Consider the following 23,523-nt stretch of genomic DNA (forward strand, 5'->3'; position numbering starts at 1 on the left):
TTTTCGAAGAAAAGAAGTTTCAGGTAAAATTGCAGCACTGCGCAGCTAATTTCTTACAATAATTATTGTCAGCTAGTTAACTTGCTCAGAGCTGAGAGAAAGTCCACCCAACTCCCCTAATCATGATATCAAGATATCGACTGATTAAACTGCTTGGTTTTCATATAAATTTTCCGTTAACAATGTGCCCCTTTCAAACCATTGTTCACTTTGTTAAGCATAGTACTGTTCACACCAATGTTACGTGCGAAGATCATGCGAAATTTTACTCTGTCTTTTTGAATACATATTTCATTCTAAAATCGTTGTCTTGGAATATCATTTCATAGGAAAGCCGGCCGCTGTGGCCGAGCAGTTGTAGGCGCTTCAGTCCAGAACCACGCTGCTGCTACTGCCGCATGTTCGAATCCTGCCTCGGGCATGGATGTGTGTGATGTCTTTAGGTTAGTTAGGTTTAAGTAGTTCTAAGTCTAGGAGACATGACCTCAGATGTAAAGTCCCATAGTGCTTAGAGCCATTTGAACCATTTTTTCATAGGAAAGTTACTCTTCCAATCCCACTGCTTAAAGAAGGTTTATCATTACGCATTACCACTTTGCGCTATGTAATATGCAACAGTTTGAATATTTATTTAGAAATAGAAATCTAGCTTAGCAGCTGTCTGCTTGCTGTTTGCTATCGTGCTTTCGAGAAATCTTCAACAATATTGACAAGATGTGAGGTAAGTGGAAATTTTTATTAGGGGGAGATAATTGTTTTACTTCAGTTGTGCATTGAATATAAAGACAAGTTATATCCAGACCGGTTACAGTTCTTTTCAAATTAGGGTCTGTTTAGCCAAAGATTAGCATACGAGTTTAAGTTGGAGAACAGTTTGTGGGTACATGGTTTAAGTAGTATGTACATTTTTTTTTTTTTAGAATGGGAAGTGAGTTTGGGCTAAATTTCGTACAGAAACCTATATTGCGCAGGATACATATCATCACCTCTGGTTATCAAAGTCGGTGATCTGGACACCAGCCACATATTTCTGACTTGTCAAGGCCGACGTCCGTACCCTATTTTCGAGGTCTTCATGACCTTAATTTTCAACAAGGTTACACAACCGTGCATGTTGCCTGTGCTGTCCTGACCTACCTCGATACAAGAGGCGTTCGACTGTTGCCCTGGCCAGCACGTTCTGCAGATTTCCTACCTGGGTCTGTCATTCCAAGCTCAGCTGAGACAGTATTTACTGCTGCCAGAGTTGGCAGCTCTGTGTTCTAAATTTCTTACCTTCTATACCCGCAAATCACCAGCAAAAATTTCATTATTTATTCTTCCTACTATACTGCATTCGCAATATGATCAACATTTCGTTATCTGCTATCTGTGCTGGTGTTGCAATTTTAATGACCAGTTGTGACCAGTAGTTTGACACCGTCCCGCATTGCCATGTAATGAAAAAATTGTGAGCTTACGGAGTATCAGAGCAGACTTGCGATTGCATCGAAGACTTTCTTGCAGATCGAATTCAACACGTCTCTCTTAACGGAACAAATTCGACACATGTAAAGGCAATGTCTGGAGTACCACAGGGAAGTGTGATAGGACCGTTGCTGTTTACAATATATATAAATGCTCTAGTAGAGAGAGTGAGATGCAGTTGTCTATACCAAAGTAGCAACGCCAGAAGATTGTAAGAATTTGCAGAACGACCTGCAGAGAATTGATTGGTGCAGGCTCTGGCAGTTGATCCTGTACGTAAGGAAATTTAACATGTTACGCATACATAAAAGAAATCCACTAATGAACAGCTACATTTTTGATGACAAACAGCTGGAGACAGTGTCTGTCATAAAATATCTAGATGTAACTAACCAGAGCGATCTTAAGTGGAATGACCATATAAAACAGATAGTGGGAAAAGCAGACACCAAACTCAGATTCATTTGAAGAATAATAAGGAAACGTAACTCATCCACGAAATAAGTGGATTCTTGAGTATTTTTCATCTATCTGGGAGCTCATCAGGTAGGCCTGATAGAGGAGATAGAGTCGATCAACGAAGAGGGCGCGTTTCGTCACGGGATCGTTTAGCTGGCGAGAGAGCACTATAGAGATGCTAAACAAACTCCACTGGCAGACGTTACAAGAGAGGCGTTGAGTTTAACGGAGAGTTTTACTACTAAAGTTTCGGGACAGTTTTCATTCGGTTGTTCCCGCCACTACATGGAGGCGATCGTGGACGTGCTCGTGGCGAGAGGAGGAAGATTGGTACGGTGAGGGGGAGGAAGGGCAGAAGGGTTATGTTCCTGTGATCTGCGCAACAGGTCTCATCCGCCAGTAGGACGGCCTTCTCTGTATATGAACGCTTGTGCTCCCACCACGCTTTGTCCACTGTCAGCGCCACATCATTCGAATGAGGTACCTCACACGTTCCCTGAACTTGCACTTTAAATGCTCATTAATCTCTTCGAATCCATGTCACTAAGGAGCAAAGTAGTGTTTTCTAGCCAGCATGACCATGCACCGTATTATACTGTACCGAAACCAAATCGCCCCAAGGATATCAGCCTGAAGCACACGTTAATCCCTATGTAGTGGGTGATCACCTAATGTTTTTGAAAAGTGTACGTGGCTGCAGTCCCAGAGCATCGATTCGCTATAGTAAGCCTCGTATCTTCTACAGCACCATACACTGGTGCAAAGAAAGTGCCCACGAGAAAAAATTTAGCACTCCGAATAAAAAGTTCATTTACAATGATAATTCCTCCTTGCCATTTAAGGTCTTCTCTCGAGCTTCCGACTTGCGACCCTATCATGTTATACACTGAGGTGACAATACTCATGGTATACCTGTATAGTGCAGCAACTCTACGTGGAATGGATTCAAAAAGGCATTAGAAATCCTCTGCAGAAATATTGAGACATGTCGCCTCTATAGCCGTCCATAACTGCGAAAGTGTCGCCTGTGCAGGAGTTTGTGTACGAAACGACCTCTCGATTATGTTCCACAAATGTTCGATTGATGTCGGCTGATCTGGGTGGCCAAATCATTCACTCGAATTGTCCAGAATGTTGTTCAAACCAATTACGGAGAAATGTAGCCCAGTGACATGGCGTATTTGCTTCCATAAAAATTCCATTGCTCTTTGGGAACATGATGTCGAGCCCACTACAAATGGCAGCTCCGCCAATGCACTGCCCATTTGTACCTTCTGTACGTGATACTACAACTTTCTGCATCGCATAACCTTTGTCACCCGTCTACTTGAAAGGAAACAAGTTACTCAGATTGTTGTTACAAGCAGACTTCCATGCAATTATCGAAAATTTAGAACTTCTTACCAAGCTGTACATGAAAGAAAAGGGCTAATTTTTTTGTTCGAAATAACACGAAGCTATTTATCCAGAAATCCAGTTGCACAGTTTTTTTGCTGGTATGTTATAATTTTCTTTTATAAAATTAACATAACTTGGTCTTGGAAATTGTAACAAGCTAAATTTTAGGGTACTTTTGTGTTTTGCCGCGCAAGGCTGCGCAGTCGTAAGACACTAGACTCACATTAGGCAGGACAGCGTTTCAGACCAACGTCTGGCCTTCCATACGTAGGTTTTATATGATTTTATTAGTCGTTGGAGAGAAATTTTTGGATGGTTCCTTTCAAAAGTACAAAGCCGATTTCCTCTCCGACGCTTCATCAATCCGATGTTGGGCAACGTCTTTAACGATCTCATCGTCGAAAGCATGTTATATCGATCTTGTTTATTTTTCTTACTGTTTATTCCAGAGTCATTTAGTTGCTTGCCATAGAGCCACCTTCTATTAAAATACTACACGAAAACTGTATTTAGTGAAAACTGCAAATTTTAAATTTTGAAAGCGTTAAAAATGAAATGAAACTATTCCAATCGATATGCCGTTAGTTTCGATTAATAGCGATGTAGCATAATTTAATTGTAGTTTCAAACTAGTGCAACAATACATTAGATCATGATCTTCTTCCTATCCATTTCAGTTAATGTCTCAGATAAAAGTATCCTAGAATCAACAAACAGCTTGGTTGTTCGTGCTAATGAGAACAAAGATGCTTGTCCACAGGTCAGTTACATTAATGTGACCACCTCCTCCATTCGATGTCAAGGTGCAATAACTACTCACACACAGCAGCTTTAGTAGTGGAGGGTATACAACGGATGTTGGAAGGATGCGGGAAACAGTGCAGTCTTTGTCGTAATGTGTACAGGAGTGAATGATGGCTGCGGAGATGTGTACGGGCGAATGGATATGCAACTGTCGAGCAGCTCACCGCCCAGATCAGATTGCGCATGTTATACCCCTTACTCAACCCAGCGACGACCCTGCCCACGCACTGTGGCATAACTCTGTACCTGACACTAATCAGGCCAGTGTCGGAGTACGCTGCTATGGTGTGGGGCAACGCGGTCAACTCGTCAATCGCAAAGCTGCAGATGGTCTATAACAAGGCGCTTAGGTTATAGCTTCACCTGCCACGTGATTTCAGCACCGGAGAAACTCACAGCATAGCGGGAGTCCCGCTGCTTACACACCGATTCCGGAAAGCGGCGCATCGTTTTTATGCGGCCGCGCAGATGTCGGACAACCAAGTGCACTGGCGCCCGACCACAAGGTGGCCAGACCTCTTGCTGGTGTAAAGGAACGCCGCAACATTAGCAAGAAGATCCACTAGCAGCAACGCAACCGTAAGGACGATTCAGATGAGAAGACAACACTCAACACACCCAGGAAAAGTAGGAAAGGCGTGATCCGCTCATCCTACAACTCACCGGAGCATGAAGCTCCGTGAAATAGCGAAGCGAAGCTCACCGCCCAGATCAACCAAGAGGCTACCAACAGTAGCACCTCCTCAACTACTGTGCAGCGACAATTGCTGCTTATGGGTCTCCGCAGCAGCACCTGGTTCGTTAACCCATACCGACCGCTGTGCATCAGCAGCGTTGGCAGGTACTTACAGGTCAGTACCGCAACTGGACGTCCACCGAGTGGCGACAGGTGGCCTTTTCGGGTGAATAATGTTTTATGGTCCACTGGACCGATGGCCGTTGACGTGTACGGCGTGAAACGTCTGAAAGCAAACGCCCTGCAACAACTGTCGGAAGGCACCAGGCCAGAAGAAGGAGCGTAATGGTCTGGAGAATTATTTCATGGCATTCCCTGGGTTATCTTGTCATTCTGGAAAGCACAATGAAGCAACACAAGTATGGATCTATCCTTGAGAGCCCACGACCACCCTTACATGCACTTTGTTCTTCCTCGGCACGATGACATCTAGCAGTAGGACAATGCAACCTGTCACGGTGTACCAGGATGGGTTTACTGTCCTCCACCGGCGACAAGTCTCCCCGGATTTAAAACCAAACGAGAATGTGCGGCACCACCTCGTCGGGCTGTTTGGGCCATCGATTCTCAGTCGAGAAACCTAGCGCAGCTGGCTGCGGCACTGGCTTCGGCATAACTCCACATCCCAGTCACTGCCTTTCAGAACCCCACTGACTCTCTTCCTGCGTCTCGCAGTGGTCCGTCTAGCGAAAGGCGGTTATTCGGTATAACCACCATCAATTTATATAATTTTCCATAAAGTGCTTGTCTACAGCGTGGCGCTCGGTAACAGGATAATTTGTTCAAATGGCTCTAAGCACTATGGGATTTAACTGCTGAGGCCATCAGTCCCCTAGAACTTAAAACTACTTAAACCTAACTAACCTAAGGACATCACACACATCCATGCCTGAGGCAGGATGCGAACCTGCGACCGTAGCGATCGCGCGGTACCAGACTGTAGCGCCTAGAACCGCTCGGCCACCCCGGCCGGCAGAATAATTTGTCTTAATGTTGTGTCAATAAACAGAATGGTGATGGTGATGTATTTATTGTGTTATTCCTAGTTATAACACAGTAGAAGGTAGACAACTTCCCATGAATTTCTCCAAATTCGAAACAGTCCATAGTACAAGGTGTACAACTTTGCTTTCTCCGTTTTTTCCCCAATATTTTAGGCTTTAATTAAACAAATTGGTTACACATGTATCATTCAAAGTATTTTCCATTGCTGGCCATCTCATCTTTTCTCTCATCTTTTGAAGCGTTCCACGAATCGATCCAATTTGTGACTTCTTCATGAGATCGGAAGTGTTGGTCTGCCAGGTGATAGGCAGAGGGAGCAATGTCTGGAGAATACGGTGGGTAGGGTGAAACTTCTCATGTTAACGTTTCCAAGTACTTTTGACCTCTTTTGCAACCATGGGTCGAGCGTTTTCGTGCTGCAAAATCAGTTTATCGTGCCTCTCGCTGTATTGCGGTCGTTTGCCTTTTAATGCTCTGCTCAAACGCATTAATTGCGTTCGATAACGAGCACCTGTGATTGTTTCACTTGGCTTTAACACCTCATAGTACGCGACACCGAGCTGGTCCCACCAAATGCAGAGCATGATCTTGGAGCCGTGAATATTCGGTTTGGCCGTCGACGTGGAAGCATAGCCGGGATATCCCCAGGATTTTTTCGTTATCTTAATGAACCCATTTTTCGTCCGCGGTCACAATGCGATGCAGGAATCCCTTCCATTTTTAACTCTGAAGCAACGACTCACAAACACACAAACGCCGTTCAACGTCTCTTGATTTCAGCTCACGCGGGACCCAAGTTCCTTCTTTCTGAATCATGCACATGGCCTTGAGACGTTTTGAAATGGCCTGCTGTGTCACTCCCACTAATCGTGCCATTTCTTCTTGAGTTTGTCGCTATTCTTCATTCAGCAATTTCTCCAATTCTGCATCTTCGAAAACGTTCTCTCTCCCACCAATATGCCGGTCTACGACGTTAAAATAACCGTTCTTGAAGCGTTGAAACCACTCACGACACGTTCTTTCACTAATAGCGTCCTTACCATATGTACTTGAGAGCATTCCATGAGACTCAGCTGCTGTTTTCTTCATATTGAAACAAAACAGTTAGACCTCCCGCAAATGACGAGAATTAGGCTCGTAAACTGACTTTTTCCATCAAGATCAACTTTATGATGCAGACGCAAATCGCCTAATGTTTGAATGAGGTTATGTTGAGTGAGGTCCAAGCTAACTGCCTGACATCTCCGATCTGTTTCTATCGACCGCTGCTTACCGTTGTGGCCGCCTATCGGCAAACGGCGGAAGCTAAGTTCTACACCTTGTAACTTATACAGAAACAAAGGTAAAAAAAAAAAAAAAAAAACGGAGAGATTTTTCCCCTTTCTCTTGATTATATTTTTATTTAACCTTTTCAACTTACAGTAGCAGTGGATGAAGGGGAGTACAGGGGCAGGTTGCATTATGGCCAGATTTTCCCCTCCCCCTCTAGGTAACCACGACGAGAAAATTCGAGAAATTAGCGCCAATGTAGAGGCTTACCGACAGCCTTCCCACGTGCCATTTGCGAGTGGAACAGGGTAGCGGGAACAGTTAGTGGTACCAGTAACACCGATGTGCCTAAAAAAAATGGTTCAAATGGCTCTGAGCACTATGGGACTTAACTGCTAAGGTCATCAGTCCCCGAGAACTTAGAACTACTTAAACCTAACTAACCTAAGGACATCACACACAGCCATGCCCGATGCACGATTCGAACCTGCGACCGTAGCGGTCGCGCTGTTCCAGACTGTAGCGCCTAGAACCGCTCGGCCACCCTGGTCGCAGTGGTACCAGAAGTACCCTTCATGACACACCATTAGGTGGCTTGTGGAGTATGATGTAGATGTAGATGTAGGTCACCCTCTTCATCTTCCCACACAGAGTTACCAGATTTCCCTCCCCCCCCCCCCCCCCCCCTTCCACCATCCTGCAAACCACTCCTCTCCTCCCCTTCTCCCTCACCTCACGCAGTGCTACATAAAATCCTACCTGCCGGATCTAGCCCACTTGTGCTTCATGATAAATAGGTCGGTTAAAACAGCGTGTTGGAGATAGCCTACTTGCGTTACTTAGTTAGTTATTTTCATGTTCCACAGATCATTTTGCATAATGAATCGTCATTATGTGGAACGAAATTAATTTTTACATCTATTTGTATCCTAAATATCACCGTATAATAATAATAATAATAATAATAATAATAATTATTATTATTATTATTATTATTATTATTATTATTATTGGCATAACTCTACAGGTTGGTCAGAAATAGGCTGAAAAGCTTATGAGGGTATTTCAAGGGAGACAGTGCTGAGAAATAACAGTTAAAAAAAAAGTGAAAATGTTGCTCCGTTTCCGAGTGTTTTAGTATTGAAGTTACCCATCCAGGCTGTTGAATGCGCAAATTCAGGCAGCCTGCCAGATGCAGTTAGTGTCAGTTGTTGTTATAGCGTAGATGATAGCGCATGAGACTGCTCAGCATTTGGATTGGGTTTAGTCCTTACTACCATCCCATGTCCTATTTTTATATCACTCTTTTGTTCGGATTTAGGAAGCCAAGCGAAGTACACATTTGGCGACACTGTCTCTGGCAGCCCGCTTGAATTTCTATGCGCAATAGTCTAACTTCAATGCTTATCAACACAGAAACGGCCCAAAATATCGATTTTGTTCTTAATAATTATGTCTCAGTACTACGTAGCCTGCAACACCCTTACAAACTTTTCGAGTTGTTTTGGCCGCCCAGTGTAATGTGATTAACTTTTATTTTTATTACATTATTATCATTACATATTTTTGCCCTTAAGACAGTGTTTTCACTTGAATGTTACGTGATTATTAAACTTTTCTTGATTTCATCGTCTTTTCCTCTTCCCAATATCTTTTCATTCTTTGACAGCGTCTCTGTTTCCTTTGCTCTGACCGTATTTTCCATGTTTTCTTCATTCCTTTTATTCCCAATTTCGTGTTCATGATTTTGTTTCTGAATTTCCCTCTTTCATTTATCATTTCCCTATTGATCCCTGCTCATTTTAAGTCTTCTTCAATTTTTTGAAGCCAATTGGTTTATTTGATTGAGCTCTTTACTATATCAAAAGTCCTCTTCGTGACTCTGTTATTCATTCTTTGTATGTGTCCATAGAATTTTCTCCAGCATTTTCTGATCATGCCTCTGACTGTCTGTGCGTTTGTATTATGCTTTGGTTGTTGTCTTCATCCATATTCCACCTCTGTGTATTCCTCCAGAAATATTTCTGAGATGTTTTCGTTCTATTTTTTTCTGTTTTTGTGATGCCTCATTCTCTTATTGTGATCTTTCTGTATTATAGTGGCTAAATCAGGCCTGCCTTTATACATTTCTTGTATTATAGTACGTCCCTGTGAGTTTGTGCACATGCCGAAGCTTCTCTGTTCTTCCTATGTTTGATGCCTCGTTTGATCCCCTAGTTGCATATATTCGTCTATATACTTGAATTTTTCCACTCTTTTAACCTTTATGTATCTTCTGTGCGTGGTTTGTGTATTGTTGTCCTTTCTTGCCACATATTGCGTTTTCTCATATGATATATGTAGACTCTCGAATGTGATTCCAGTGTGCTAAAGACTGCGCCACCTTGCTCGGTCATCTCAGCGATGGTGCCATCTTCTCCTGGGGCTATGTTTTTTAACTTATTCATAATATCCTCTTGCTTTGTGATCGTGGGCGGTTTCGAATATGAATTTCGTATCATTTTCGTGAACTTTGATTTTTCTTTAGGTTTCTTGCATGCCGAGTTTACCAACACCTTTAAAGAATTTTGCAATTTTCTCTAGTATTTTCACTTTTTAATAATTATTTAAATATTTTTAATGATAGCATCATGGTTTAGTTATACTTTTTCTCACAGAAACTATTTTAAAAAGTCTAAGTGATAACTTTAGCTCCATACAAGTGGTGAAGCAGTTTATTATTATACTGAAGAACGTCAGTGGCATACAGATAAAAAATAAAATATCATGCAAGTAGCACATATCAGCTAAGTTAAAACGGTTGAACTGAATTCAGTCGTTGGGGGCTAGGTTTGTAGTCACATATGGAACAGTATTTCCTAAGGCAGCCATGGTAGTAGCTTCCTCGTCAAATGGGTACATACATTCAGAGTTAAAGAACAGACAATAGTCTCTTTACAGTTTTAGAAACAATACTGCAAATTACACACTCTTGCTCCATTTCCTCCTGAAACAGATGTAGAAGTTCAGTCATTTCATCACAATACAGATAATCGTTGACCAAGCTATCAAACTGACAACTGATTGTAGTGAAACATTGCAGAAATTTTTATTTAAAACGTAGCCTTTGAAATAGACGGTATAATGGTGGACTGTCGGAAACATGTAATTACTCACTAAATAACAAAATAATGAGTTTTAGTGTTGATACTTAACTCCTTGTTCCTCATCATAATGGCAACTACTTAGAAAGTTTGGAGTTAATCGCAGAATACCACTCTTTCCTGATTCTCATTATGGTACTAGAAGCTGAAAATGGTCCCCTTGGTCGTTTTCCACAATTTGTGAAGGAGTAACCAAAATAATGTGCTTAGCATCTCTGTGCTACTTACACTATGCTTCATTTTTTATCTCAATGCCATTGATATTCTTCAGCATAATAATAAACTTACATCCACTTTTATGGTTCTACACTTATCACGTAGATTAAAAAAAAGAGTCCTTGTGGGAAGGAATATAACCAAATCATGATGTTATTATTAAAAATTGAAATAAATATTAAAAAGTTATAATTTTGTAGAAATGCGGGTAGTTCAGTACCCTCTTCTGACCCTTTATTCAGCCCAAGATGTGTGTTGCACTGGGCAAAGAAATGTAATGCTTGGTTACGTTTTAACGTCAGATAGTAAGGTGATAAACCGTTTTCATGAGTTCACGCTAGTAACAAGTCTCTCTGTACGATCGCTTACCGCTGGGATTTTGACCTTCGGTATACATTACTCTGACATAAAAATCCTGAGCTGTAGACGTCATTTCAATGCAGCAAATAGATCACTTTCTTACGACGATCTTGAATTGCATATTACTAATATGTAATAAGCTAAGATACCACATTTCATGTGCAGTTTGGTTGAATTATATGCTACAGAAAACCATCTAAGACACTTACTTGTTAAAAGGCATATAAAAAGAAGGTATTTACAGCAGGATTTTGGACTTGGAACGCGTGGGTTCAAATTTCCGCCCTGCCATCCATATTTATACAGGTTGGGACATCTAAAAGTGGTCCGGACGATTGGCTACGATTGGACGTGAATTTGCGGCAGCATTAAAGGAGGAGGAAAAGACCTACAGTTAATTCCAACATTTTGGAGCAACTGCCCATACAGTGGGCCGAACCTTGCAGCACATTTACACCATCTCCACGCCTGACAGTGTTGTTAGCAGAGGTCAGACGGTCGCAGCCCTACCTAGACACCCAAGTCACCTGACCTGCCAATGTGTGGGAAGCCCTTAAGTTGTAAAGTGTATCGCAACAATCCTCACAGTCTTCAAGAACTCTGTCAGAGCATTTAGGATGAGACTGTACCAATTCCAGCAGTTCAGCTTCGATCCGTCCTCAGCAACTTGCTCACCAGGGCCCAAAAGTGCCAAGAGATGAATGGTGGTCACTTTCAACATCTGTTGTAGTCAGGTTAGTACTGTATTCCATTCCTTCTGTTGCGTTTCTTTGTAGCCTGGAACTCTGTTCTCTGGACCACGTTTATTTGCCCCACCCTGTATATATTACTGATTAAATCGAATACTGGGACAGTTTCTTTGAAAAGGACACGGACGAATTCCTTCCCTATTCTTGTCCTATCCAACATTGTGTTCCATCTCAGATAACTTTGCTGTGGACAGGACGTTAAAGGCCAATCTTAATTCTTCATGTAGTTCTAAAGTAAGTAAGGCTGGTCCCGCGGGGTAGCCGCGCGGTCTAGGGCGTCTCACCACGGTTCGCTGGGCTCCTCCCGTCGGAGGTTCGAGTCCTCCCTCGGGCATGGGTGTGTGTGTTTCCCTTAATGTAATTTAGTTTAGGTTAGGTTAACTAATGTGTAAGCCTAGGGACCAATGACCTCGCCGTTTTGTTCCATAGGAAATTACCACAAATTTCCAAGATAAGCTGTTCTCAGCTGGAGCGCTGGGTTGAACACTACGGGGTTTTATTAGTGAAGATCTTATTGCAGGTCAAGATAAAATTGAAAATGGTGTACCAGAGTCTCTTCCTATCTTTGAACACACTTAACCAGCCAGTTATGCTGGACAAATTATGTCAGCAAATCCTCACAAAAGAAATGAAACTGCAGACTGTCATCGAGGTTCTGAAAGCATCTTGACTTTTCAGAATTGAGACAGAAATGATCAATAACTGTGGAATAAAGGAAAACGAAAAAGAAAAATAATCCGCCGTCTATCTATAAAACAAGGCGTTTGCGTACGAGAAAAAATCTCTATGATGATAACTAAGAGGAATCTGTGTTTCATGGTAGAAAAAAGAAATACATTTAAACTTACTCAACAAAACTGAACAATTTCTATACATAACTTTCTCGTAGTAAACGCTGGCAACAAGATTCATTATCTGTTTCTGCTCCTTCTTGCTATCCCAATGTAACTGGACACTAAAATTAAGGAAACTCTCAAAGATTTGAAGAGATTTATTCCGAGGGCATTGGAGAGGAACTATACGTTGAAGGTCACGAGAAAGTCTTCTGTCGCAGTCAGGTGAACTCATTTTAGAATTTATAGTGCAATGAACATTTCCAGATGTCATGAGAACATTAGGAAATTACAGATGTCTTTTTTTCGGGAATACTTCTGCGGAGCAAAACTAAGTTGTCTGAAAATTTATCAATGTTCTTCGGTGACACTTCAAAGCTCGTTACTGCGGTCATTGAAAACGGTGGCCTAGAGGAAGTCAACTTAAAGGACATATTAAAAGACTTTATGGGGAAAAAATTGAGGTGAAACAATGTTTAATAGCAATAACTCATTAAAAATAGTTTCTTTACGGTTATTTGCTAATATCACGTAATATTTTAATAGCACTTTCAATTTATTTCTGTAAGAAAATAATTTATTATTGATGTTGATTTTATTCAAGAAAAATTGTCTATTGGCCATATTTTTTTCGAAAAATTGAGACCATTATTAGGAGAAGGGGGCTCCTGATTCCGGTAGCCTAGGGGCCTCCATATGGTTCAGCCCAGCACCGCCTGCTGTGCTCTGTTGGAGAAATTGCTTTCACTTCCTTTGGCTGCTACAGCCAAAGCTGTTAAAAAGATTGCTTCTGATCCACCAGAAGCCATTTACGAATACGAGCTATGGACTACTTGGAACCTAGCTAAGTTATTGTGAGTACTCTGTGAATTTTCGTAATCGCTTTACCTGATGAGCTGTTCAGGGCAATATTTTCTGTTTCTTCCTCTCAGTTACCAACAGTCACAAATCTGGCCTTATAGAACATGCTACGTGATGTATATTTCGTCTATAGAGTATATCATAAAAACGGCGAAATTTGACCAAACATGCAACATTGTAAAAAGACATTAAATAGTTTGTTCGAGAAACTAGGAGGAATATACAGTCTTACATACCTCGGTGTCTGCATTCATAACTGTCCATTGTGGTATGAGAAAAAGGAAGCTTGCGTTATGTCTGTTTGACAATTGTCTTAACACTGGCACAGCAGCAAATGTACAAGGGGCATTCACCAAGTAATGCAACTCATTTTTTTCTTCTGAAAGATGGTTGGTTTTATTCAGGATTCCAATACACCATATCATTCTCCTCTCTTTTGACTACTATACCCTATTTTTCAACATAATCTCCGTTCAATGCGACGGCCCTACGTCACCTTAGTGGGAGGGTCTGAATGTCCGCATGGTACCACTCTACTGCTCGACATCAAAGCTGATATCTTGCTGCATCATAACTTCCCCGTCGCCCACATACTGCTTCCGCGAAGCAGTTGGACAGAACTGGAAGTGTGGAGGTGCGAGATCCCGAGTGTAGGGTGGATGAGGAAGAACATTTCAGTGAAATCTTTTGAGCTCCTGACGGGTGCAGGGACTTGCGTGAGACCTCGCATTATGAAGCAGAAGTTCGTTTGTAATTTTGTGGTGACGAACACGGTGAAGTTCCAATATTTCAGGAGTCACAGCTGTGCGCGGCCCGCCGGCATGCGAGACATGGGGCGGATTTGTGCGACGTTGTTGCGATGATGACAGATGAGTCGCCTACTAACAAACCGAGCTCTTGTTCACTGCCAGATATCCATAGGCATTCTGCAAGCGCCTGGTTTTCCGCCAAAGGAAATTGAATGACAGTTCTCTGCTTGGAGCACGTCTTTATTACAGACACCATTTTGAAGGCCACGTACAGAAAATTTTGTTCAAAATGGTCCATAATTATTTCAGCCAACAGTGTACCAAGAGGGGAACCCATAGCTAAGCCATCTAATTGTTTATAAAGAGTCCCTTGGAACTGGAAATAGTGCTGTGCGAGACATGTCTGTGTGGCCAGCCTCAAGTCATTCAGTTCCACAGGATTGACATTAGACTGACAGAGCTGATGCACAAGTTTTCTAAAAACAGAACCTTTGAGTGCAAACATCAAATACTGGTTTATATATGTAGATGATGTCCTGTCTATGTGGACTGGTACTACAAGACAACTCAACACATTCTTGAAAAACCTAAACAGTCAACATAAAAATATTCAGTTCACTATGGAGATTGGCAACAAATCCATAAACTTCTTAGATCTCACCATTGACACCAGTACACACACACACACACACATTGTTTCAAAATTTACAGAAAAACAACAACTACAGACACAGTAATACCTTCTTGCTCACAACACCTCATAGCTCACAAACATACAGCTTTCCAATCAATGGTACATATCTATCCCCGTGTCCAGAGATGATTTTAAAGCTGAGTTAGATACAATAAAATTTATTGCCACAGCCAATGGCTACAATCCAGTTCTTATTGACCACATCTTGCACAGGAAACAAAAGCGGAAAATTATACCCCTACTCTATGCCCCACCTGCTTCCCCATCCACTGCCTGCAAGAAATGGTGTACACTACCATTTCTAGGTCAGGTATCACAGATTGTAGCCAAAGCAATGAAATCCTGCAAGTATAGGCTTTCCTATAATGTCAGGAACACGACATCCCAATAGCAAAGACAAGATCCAGTTATTAGCCAACAGTGGGGTATACAAAATCACCTGTTCTGATTGTGACAAATTTTACATTCGTCAGTCAGGCAGATACATATCAACTAGGCTGGTTGAACATGAACGCAGCTGAAGGTTGCAGAATTCAGACTCTGCATTTGCTGAGCATGTACTGAGTGAAAGTCACAACTACCAGCCAGTGTCCCATGTACTTCACTCAGCAAACAAAGGCCGTAAACTCAACCTGCTGGAAGCCCTGGGAATTAACAAACATCTTGCTCACAGTCCAGATCTCATCCTAAATGACCAGACACAGCTCAACACTTCCCCTCTCCTAAACTCTCTCCCACACTCTCTCTCCCTACAAATTCCCATTTTCCTGTAATCATTAAGTTGTTTAGTTGAAGTTGTCTTTGTATTCCACAGACTGTAGTTTCAATAGTTAAGGCTTTCTTTTAACAGGTACTTGTATTACTGTCCATGTTTAACACCCCTTTTAGTTGTCTCATCAAATACTGTTCACATTTTACTTTGTTCATTTATTTAATGAAAACTGGTAGACAGCCACTGCTTTGATTATAATGTTAATGTTAAAATGCAGTACCGCCACACTCTCAAACTGGAGGTTCCCTCAAACACCTTCAATTTCCTGCATTTATTTATTTCTGTTTATTTTATTGATATTGCTTAAGTTCCTTATGTATTCTGTATTTACATTGACAACTGTTTCTTCTTTTAATTGGTTGTGTATCACTCTCCATGTTTCATATCTCCTGATGCAGCCTTGTCTAGTTCTAATTTTATTTTATCTTATTAGTTTTGTTTATTAATAGAAACTGTTATGTAGGCATACTATTCCTATTTTGTGCTAAGGCTTTTCCTGTCTACTCCATTGTTATTTATGTACTATTCAGTTTGTACTTTTTCGTTGCAAAAATGTTACTTACTGCATGTTTCTACTTCAGTTTATATGTGTTACTTCTCTTCCAATGTTGTCTGCTCATATTTGACTTCTTTGGTGATAATACTCAGTAAATGTCTGAAGATGGCCTTGTAAGCCGAAAACCGGTTAACAATAAAAGTAATACTGTAGAACAAAAGCAAACTTGTGCTTTTCATTTATTACAGTTTTGCATTACTTAATGAACGCCACTCGTATCAGAGCTGCTGCCGTATGACCTTTTCTTCTAGCGGATGCTTGCCGTTTGTGATCTCATTAATCGTTGATAGGCCTGCTTTTCCATTCCTTACTCGTAGGCCATTATCGGTGTTACTGCACGTGCTTTGAAGGCCGGCCGCGGTGGCCGTGCGGTTCTGGCGCTGCAGTCAGGAACCGCGGGTTCGAATCCTGCCTCGGGCATGGGTGTGTGTGATGTCCTTAGGTTAGTTAGGTTTAAGTAGTTCTAAGTTCTAGGGGACTTATGACCTAAGATGTTGAGTCCCATAGAGCTCAGAGCCATTTGAACCATTTTTTTGCACGTGCTACCCACAGCCTACCTCATTCATAGAGCGTCATTCCTAGACTGCTGATAGTAGTAGTCCCATCCAAAGATTAATGGAAATGAAAAAAACGTATACACACAAAATCTGTGAACTGCAGCCTAAAATCTGTCACATATTCTGTAAGAAATTAACTGCACCTTATACGGCCAGAGAAATGTTTTCCATATAATACGTATTGAAAAATTCTATCCACTTACTCATGTCCCTTACCCACATTCACACCTGCAAGTTTGTTGACAGGACCCGCATTCGCGGATACTCAAATTTAGAAAACCACTTTAATCCTTTCCGCTCTCCGGAACTCAAACGGTGGACTTGCGTTTGGCCTGAATATTCGTCTGCTGAAATCGGACCTTGAAATTTACATTTCACTTACTGTGAACGTAGATGTCGAACAGAACCATATTTTATTGCTAAATACTCTTTCATGTTCTTCATGCATTCCGTAAGTTATAGGATTCTTTCGTAATTGCTGGAACGACTTTTTGTGACATTTCCTGCGGAACATTTTTACAACATTGGAGAGTCAAATGAAGTCGTGCTACTAGTGGCCGTCATGTAATCCACAGTGTCAAATATTTGTATTGTAGTTCGTTTATCCAACGTACACTAGAAAGCACATAAAGTAGCAGCGACAAATCGCAATCAAAGACTGGTACATTGTCGTGAATGAAATGCAGCATGTCATTTTTCCCTATTACTCTGAGAACACGAAGCATAGGGAACATTACATGAAATTTAAATCAAAAATGGTCGGCCGGCATTCTAGATGTATTCCAAGAAGATGCAAGATGGTTCAAATGGCTCTGAGCACTATGGGACTCAACATCTTAGGTCATAAGTCCCCTAGAACTTAGAACTACTTAAACCTAACTAACCTAAGTCCATCACAAACATCCATGCCCGAGCCAGGATTCGAACGTGCGACCGTAGCAGTCCCGCGGTTCCGGACTGCAGCGCCAGAACCGCACGGCCACCGCGGCCGGCAAGATGTAAGAGCTTTTCTGCAAATAAAAAACCCTATTATTAGCTGCAGATACATTATATACACCCACTGACAAATGGAAAGTTCTTACCGGTTCTTACGATAGAAGAATAGTTTATCTATAGGCTTTCCATGTAAAGGGACAAATGTTTGATATCATGTTAAGAAGCAATCGTTTTTTTTTTCTTTTTCTTCCTTACCCTGAAAGAATCGTATGATATGGGAAACATTTCTCTGGCTGCAGAAAGTGCAGTTAATTTTTTACAGCATATGTGACAGATTTTAGGCTGTAGTTCACCGACGGTCACTTGTGGAGACAAGTTTGATAAAACTAGCAGCAACATTTGTTTTTAGCCCACCTATATGGGATTGCTTTGATTTCTGCAATAATATTATTATTAATAATAATAACCCCTCGTGGGGTTGTTAGATCCCCATCGGGCGCCTCGCCAGGTGACAGAAGACAATTCAGAATGAAATGCATTGGGGTCAACCTCCTACGAAACGAAAAGATAGATAGCGGAACGAAAGGCGTAATCAGGCCACTGAACGTAGAATCCAAGCCTCGAACAAATTTAGCAGTAACAGAACAACAGACACATTGCAGAATTTCCACAAAGTGCAGAAACAATCCTCGAAAGATATAAGAGTGAAAAGGACATAGACAAAAGTAGACTAAAGGAGATTGAGGAAGATTTCAGGAGAACTAAAGCGAGAAATTTCTACAAAATATTCAGGGAAAATATAAAGGTTTATCAGGCTCCAAATATCTGCTTCAAAAGAACAGACGGATCTCTGGAATAAATACGAAAGAAAACTGCAAAATTCTTCAAAAAATATCTTGATTAACTCCTCAATTGCGATAAGCCTAAAGAAAAATTGCACTTCACGAAAACAATACCAAACCCAGATTCGGAACCGTATACAATAACGGGGGTAGAGGAGACTATACAAAAAACTAAAAAACAACAGAGCCCCGGAGAAAACGGAATTATTTGCGAGATCTGGAAACTCAAAGACCAAAAAATTACAAAGAAATTCCATAAAATTCTCACAGAAATAAGGAGCACAGGGAACTTCCACAGGACTGGAATGTGCGTTGATTCACCCGTTCCCCAACGAGGACGACGAGACAGACCCTAATAAATACAGCGGTGTCTCATTGTTAGCGATCACCTACAAAATTCTCTCCAAGGCATTACCCGACAAACTAGAAGCTGATACAAAGATAAGCGAATACCAAGCAAGTATCGGGAACGGAAGATCCTGTACTGAACAGATTTGGTACCTGCGAATGCCCTTAAGGTCATACAGACGAACAACACCATAGTCACATTCGTGGACTCCGTAGAGGCGGACTCTCTTTGACACAGTGGAGGAATATGGAACAGACAGAAAAACTAGGACGTTCATACAACAGACACTTTCAGAAACCACAACGAAAATAAAATTTATGGGAGAAATCTCAGACCCATTTGAGATACATACAGTGGTCAGACAAGCAGACGGTCTCTCTCCATTTTTATTGAGCATGGTTGGACAAAACTGGCAAGAAAAAGTAAAAGTAAATCAGTTAGGAAGAACATGTGCAAACAAGATTATCGTAAAATGTCTGGGATTTGCAGATAACCTGGCCGTACTCAGCAGCAATAGACAGGAAACACTGGAATACTTACATGAAGTCTCTGCCAAAACAGGTGTAGGTCTACAGATATCATATGAGAAAATGCACTACATGGGAAGAAATAACAACCACAACCAAACTATGTACACAATATACAGAAAGGTTAACAGAGTGGAAAAATTCAAATATTTTGTGGAATACATATGCAAATAGGAGGCTCAAACAAGACATCCAACATAGAAAGAACAGAAAAATTTCAGGTAGGATACAAACTGACATTGATGCACTACAATAAAATAAATATTTCGAGACAGGACAAACTCAGGGACTACAGCACAGTTACACTACCTGAAGCACTCTACACATCAGAAACGACCATAATCGGTGCATGAGGCATCACAGAGATAGAAAAAATAGATCTTAAAATGCTCAGCAAAATTTTTGAAGCAGTGCACTGATATGGTATATGGATGAAGAGACCACCAAAGAATTATACGAACGCACAGACATGCTCACAGACATGATCAGAAAACGCCAACTAACATTCTATGGACACATATGTAGAATGAACAACAACAGACTTACAAAGAGGATTTTTGATGTAGTAAACACTTCAATTAAAAAACCAGTTGGTTTCAAGAAGTAGAAAAAGACCTAAAATAAGTGGGGGTCGGTATTGAAATGATCAATGAAGGAGACAAATTCAGAAACAAAATTTTGAACACAAAACCTGAAATAAAAGGAGGGAAGAAAACCGGAAAAATATGGACAGTGCAGAGAAAACAGGAATACAGTCAAACAATGAAGAGATTTTGCGAAGAGAAAAAGAAGAAGGAAACAAGAAAAAATGAATAATCATGAACATTCAAGTTGCCCACTGTCCTGGGGGCAAAAGTGCGTAATAATAATAATAATAATGTAACAGCACCACGAACATTGAGGTTTACTTATTATTACATTACGAAATTCTGGCAAGGGAAGTCTACACCCGACGACAAACCGATTTCGATGCGCTTTAACGCTTTGGTTGGGGACCACTCAATAGTAACTTTTGTAAAAGGGTTCAGGTCACTAGACCTAAGTTTTCAAAAAAATAAATAATTTTAATGCATATGGTATCGAATTATCGACTGGGTAGTCTCTTCAAGATCTTCGTCTTGACAGTACATTGAGTGAAGTCATAAAATCATTCAGAACACACAGATTTTCCGTGCCACGTCTGTTTCATAAAAGGAGCTCTGCACATGCACATTTCTTTTGCCAAATAGTCGCCGGAAAATAAAATTAGATCGTATTCACGAAAACACATCTGTGCGTAGTTACCTAATGATAAGGGATTGCCTAAATGATTATACGAAACGATATGTGGTACAATTATCTAAAACTTCATATTATATTATTCTTCGTTATATTATATTCTTCTGCAATTACTGTACCATTTTATTAAATATTTTTAACCTGCATCGGGAAAAATAAAAGATGTAATTGGGGAGATTTAAAGATACGACGTACTGCTTCATAAGTAAGAGTTGACTCTTCAGTCGAAAGTATGAAAGTGCTCAAACGTAATGACTTTTGACTTCGATTTCTTTCCTAAAACTATGGCCTATAGACTTAAGACTCTGTATGGACACGTTTAGAGCAACTAAGCTGCTTAACTTTCTTGTAGAATCACCTTATCCGGAGGTGAACGTAATATTGGAGTATTTTATTGCGTTACACAGCATCCTGCTATATGGTGGCAGTGTTCTGTTGTAGCGAATAACAGTTTAACACAGCGGTCTGTGATTGCACTATTCGTTGCATAATAGCCGATGACAGTACACGAGGAGGAGGAGGTTAGTATTTGACGTCCCGCCGACAACGATGTCATTAGAGACGCAGCACAAGCTCGTGGTAGGGAAGGATGGAGAAAGAAATGGGCCGTGCCATTTCGAAGGAACCATCCCCTCATTTCTCATTTTCCTTATGCGATTGACGGAAATCACGGAAAACCGTAATCAAACTGCCTGGACGCAACTAAGCTGCGAGTCCAGTGTGCTATGTGTCACCCTACTCGGTGACAGTACGCGATTCGTCAGATCCCTGAGTCATCTCGCTTTGCGTCCAGCCATTTTATACGTGGGCCATGCTTCGTCATCGGCAGACGTCATAGTGGAGGAACGGAATTTACGTCGAAGGATGGGGAACGGCTGCACTGCGCAATGATAGACAAAACGATATGGCAAGGCTGAATAATCCAGTAGGCGTGTAGGAACTGGCCGTTGCCATCAACTCTACTGATTAGCGTTCGCCAAGGAAAATATCTATCGTGGCTGGCGGAGCGCAATGTTTTCCAACGAATCAATATTTTACACAGCAAATAATGGTCTAGTACGAGTGTATGGACAGCGTGGTGTCCATTTCGGTCCCAAATACATCCGCGAATCGTCTCGCAGCGCCGAGTATCTGTGAACAACTTATGCATGGATATAAGCTATAGTCATGGACTTGGGTAGCCTCACAGTATGCACGGCTAACTTGATAATGCTGCCCATTACACTCATACTATGTGAGGAAAAAAATCAGTACATCCCTTTAGAGGTTCCCAATTCAATTGAGATTTATTGTTGTGACGGTGCGTATGGAGTACATGAAATGATTACATTTACAGATCAGTAGCACAAATGGTTCTGAGGTACTATACTACTGGCCATTAAAATTGCTACACCAAGAAGATGACACGATACAGACGCGAAATTTAACCGACAGGAAGAAGATGCTGTGATATGCAAATGATTAGCTTTTCAGAGCATTCACACAAACTTGGCTCCGGTGGCGACACCTACAACGTACTGACATGAGGGAAGTACCCAATCGATTTCTGATACACAAACAGCAGTTGACAGGCGCTGCCTGGTGAAAGGTTGTTGCGATGCCTGGTGTAAGGAGGAGAAATGCGTACCATCACGTTTCCGCTTTTGATAAAGGTCAGATTGTAACCTATGGCGATTGCGGTTTATCGTATCGCGACATTGCTGCTCGCGTTGGTCGAGATTCAATGACTGTTAACACAATACGGAATGGGTGGGTTCAGGAGGGTAATACGGAACGCCGTACTGGATCCCAACGGCCTCGTATCACTAGCAGTCGAGATGACAGGCATCTTATCCGCATGGCTGTAACGGATCGTGCAGCCACGTCTCGATTCCTGAGTCAACAGATGGGGACGTTTGCAAGACAACAACCATCTGCACGAACAGTTTGACGACGTTTGCAGCAGCATGGACTATCAGCTCGGAGACCATGGCTGCGGTTACCCTTGACGCTGCATCACAGACAGGAGCGCCTGCGATGGTATACTCAACGACGAACCTGGGTGCACGAATGGCACAACGTCATTTTTTCGGATGAATCCAGGTTCTGTGTACAGCATCATGATGGTCGCATCCGTGTTTGGCGACATCGCGGTGAATGCACATTGGAAGGGTGTATTCGTGATCGCCATACTGGCGTATCACCCGGCGTGATATTATGAGGTGCCATTGGTTACAGTTCTCGATCACCTCTTGTTCTCATTGACGGCATTTTGAACAGTGGACGTTACATTTCAGATGTGTTACGACCCGTGGCTTTACCCTTCATCCGATCCCTGCGAAACCCTACATTTCAGCAAGATAATGCACGACCGCATGTTGCAGGTCCTGTACGGGCCTTTCTGGATACAGAAAATGTTCGACTGCTGCCCTGGCCAGCACATTCTCCAGATCTCTCTCCAATTGAAAACGTCTGATCAATGGTGACCGAGCAACTGGCTCGTCACAATACTCCATTCACTACTCTTGGTGAACTGTGATATCGTGTTGAAGCTGCATAGGCAACTGTACCAGTACATCCATCCAAGCTCTGTTTGACTCAATGCCCAAACGTATCAAGGCCGCTACTACGGCCAGAGGTGGTTGTTTTGGGTACTGATTTCTCAGGATCGATGTACCCAAATTGCGTGAAAATATAGTCACATGTCAGTTCTAGTATAATATATTTGTCCAATGAATACCCGTTTATCATCTGCATTTCTTCTCGGTGTGGCAATTTTAATGGCCAGTAGTGTAGATATTGACTAATGCAGAAACACCGACGTTAGTATGTGTTGCAACCTCCACAGGCGGCAATGCAGGCACTGATTCAGGTATCCAGTCGATCGTACAGTTGGCGAATACTGTCCTGGGATACATTACTCCACGCCTGCTCGACCTGTCCACATATTTCTGTAAGAGCTGTTGGCTAAAGAGTTGCGCGCG

General features: G+C 41.7%; 1 long non-coding RNA gene across 1 annotated transcript in view; it reads left to right on the forward strand.

Annotated features, from left to right (window-relative positions):
* Positions 1–23,523, forward strand: part of LOC126299081 (uncharacterized) — a 135,573-nt gene that overhangs the window by 99,208 nt on the left and 12,842 nt on the right. The gene's annotated exons all lie outside the window — the stretch shown is intronic.

Source organism: Schistocerca gregaria, chromosome X (genome assembly GCF_023897955.1).
Source record: "Schistocerca gregaria isolate iqSchGreg1 chromosome X, iqSchGreg1.2, whole genome shotgun sequence".
Lineage (NCBI taxonomy): Eukaryota > Metazoa > Arthropoda > Insecta > Orthoptera > Acrididae > Schistocerca > Schistocerca gregaria.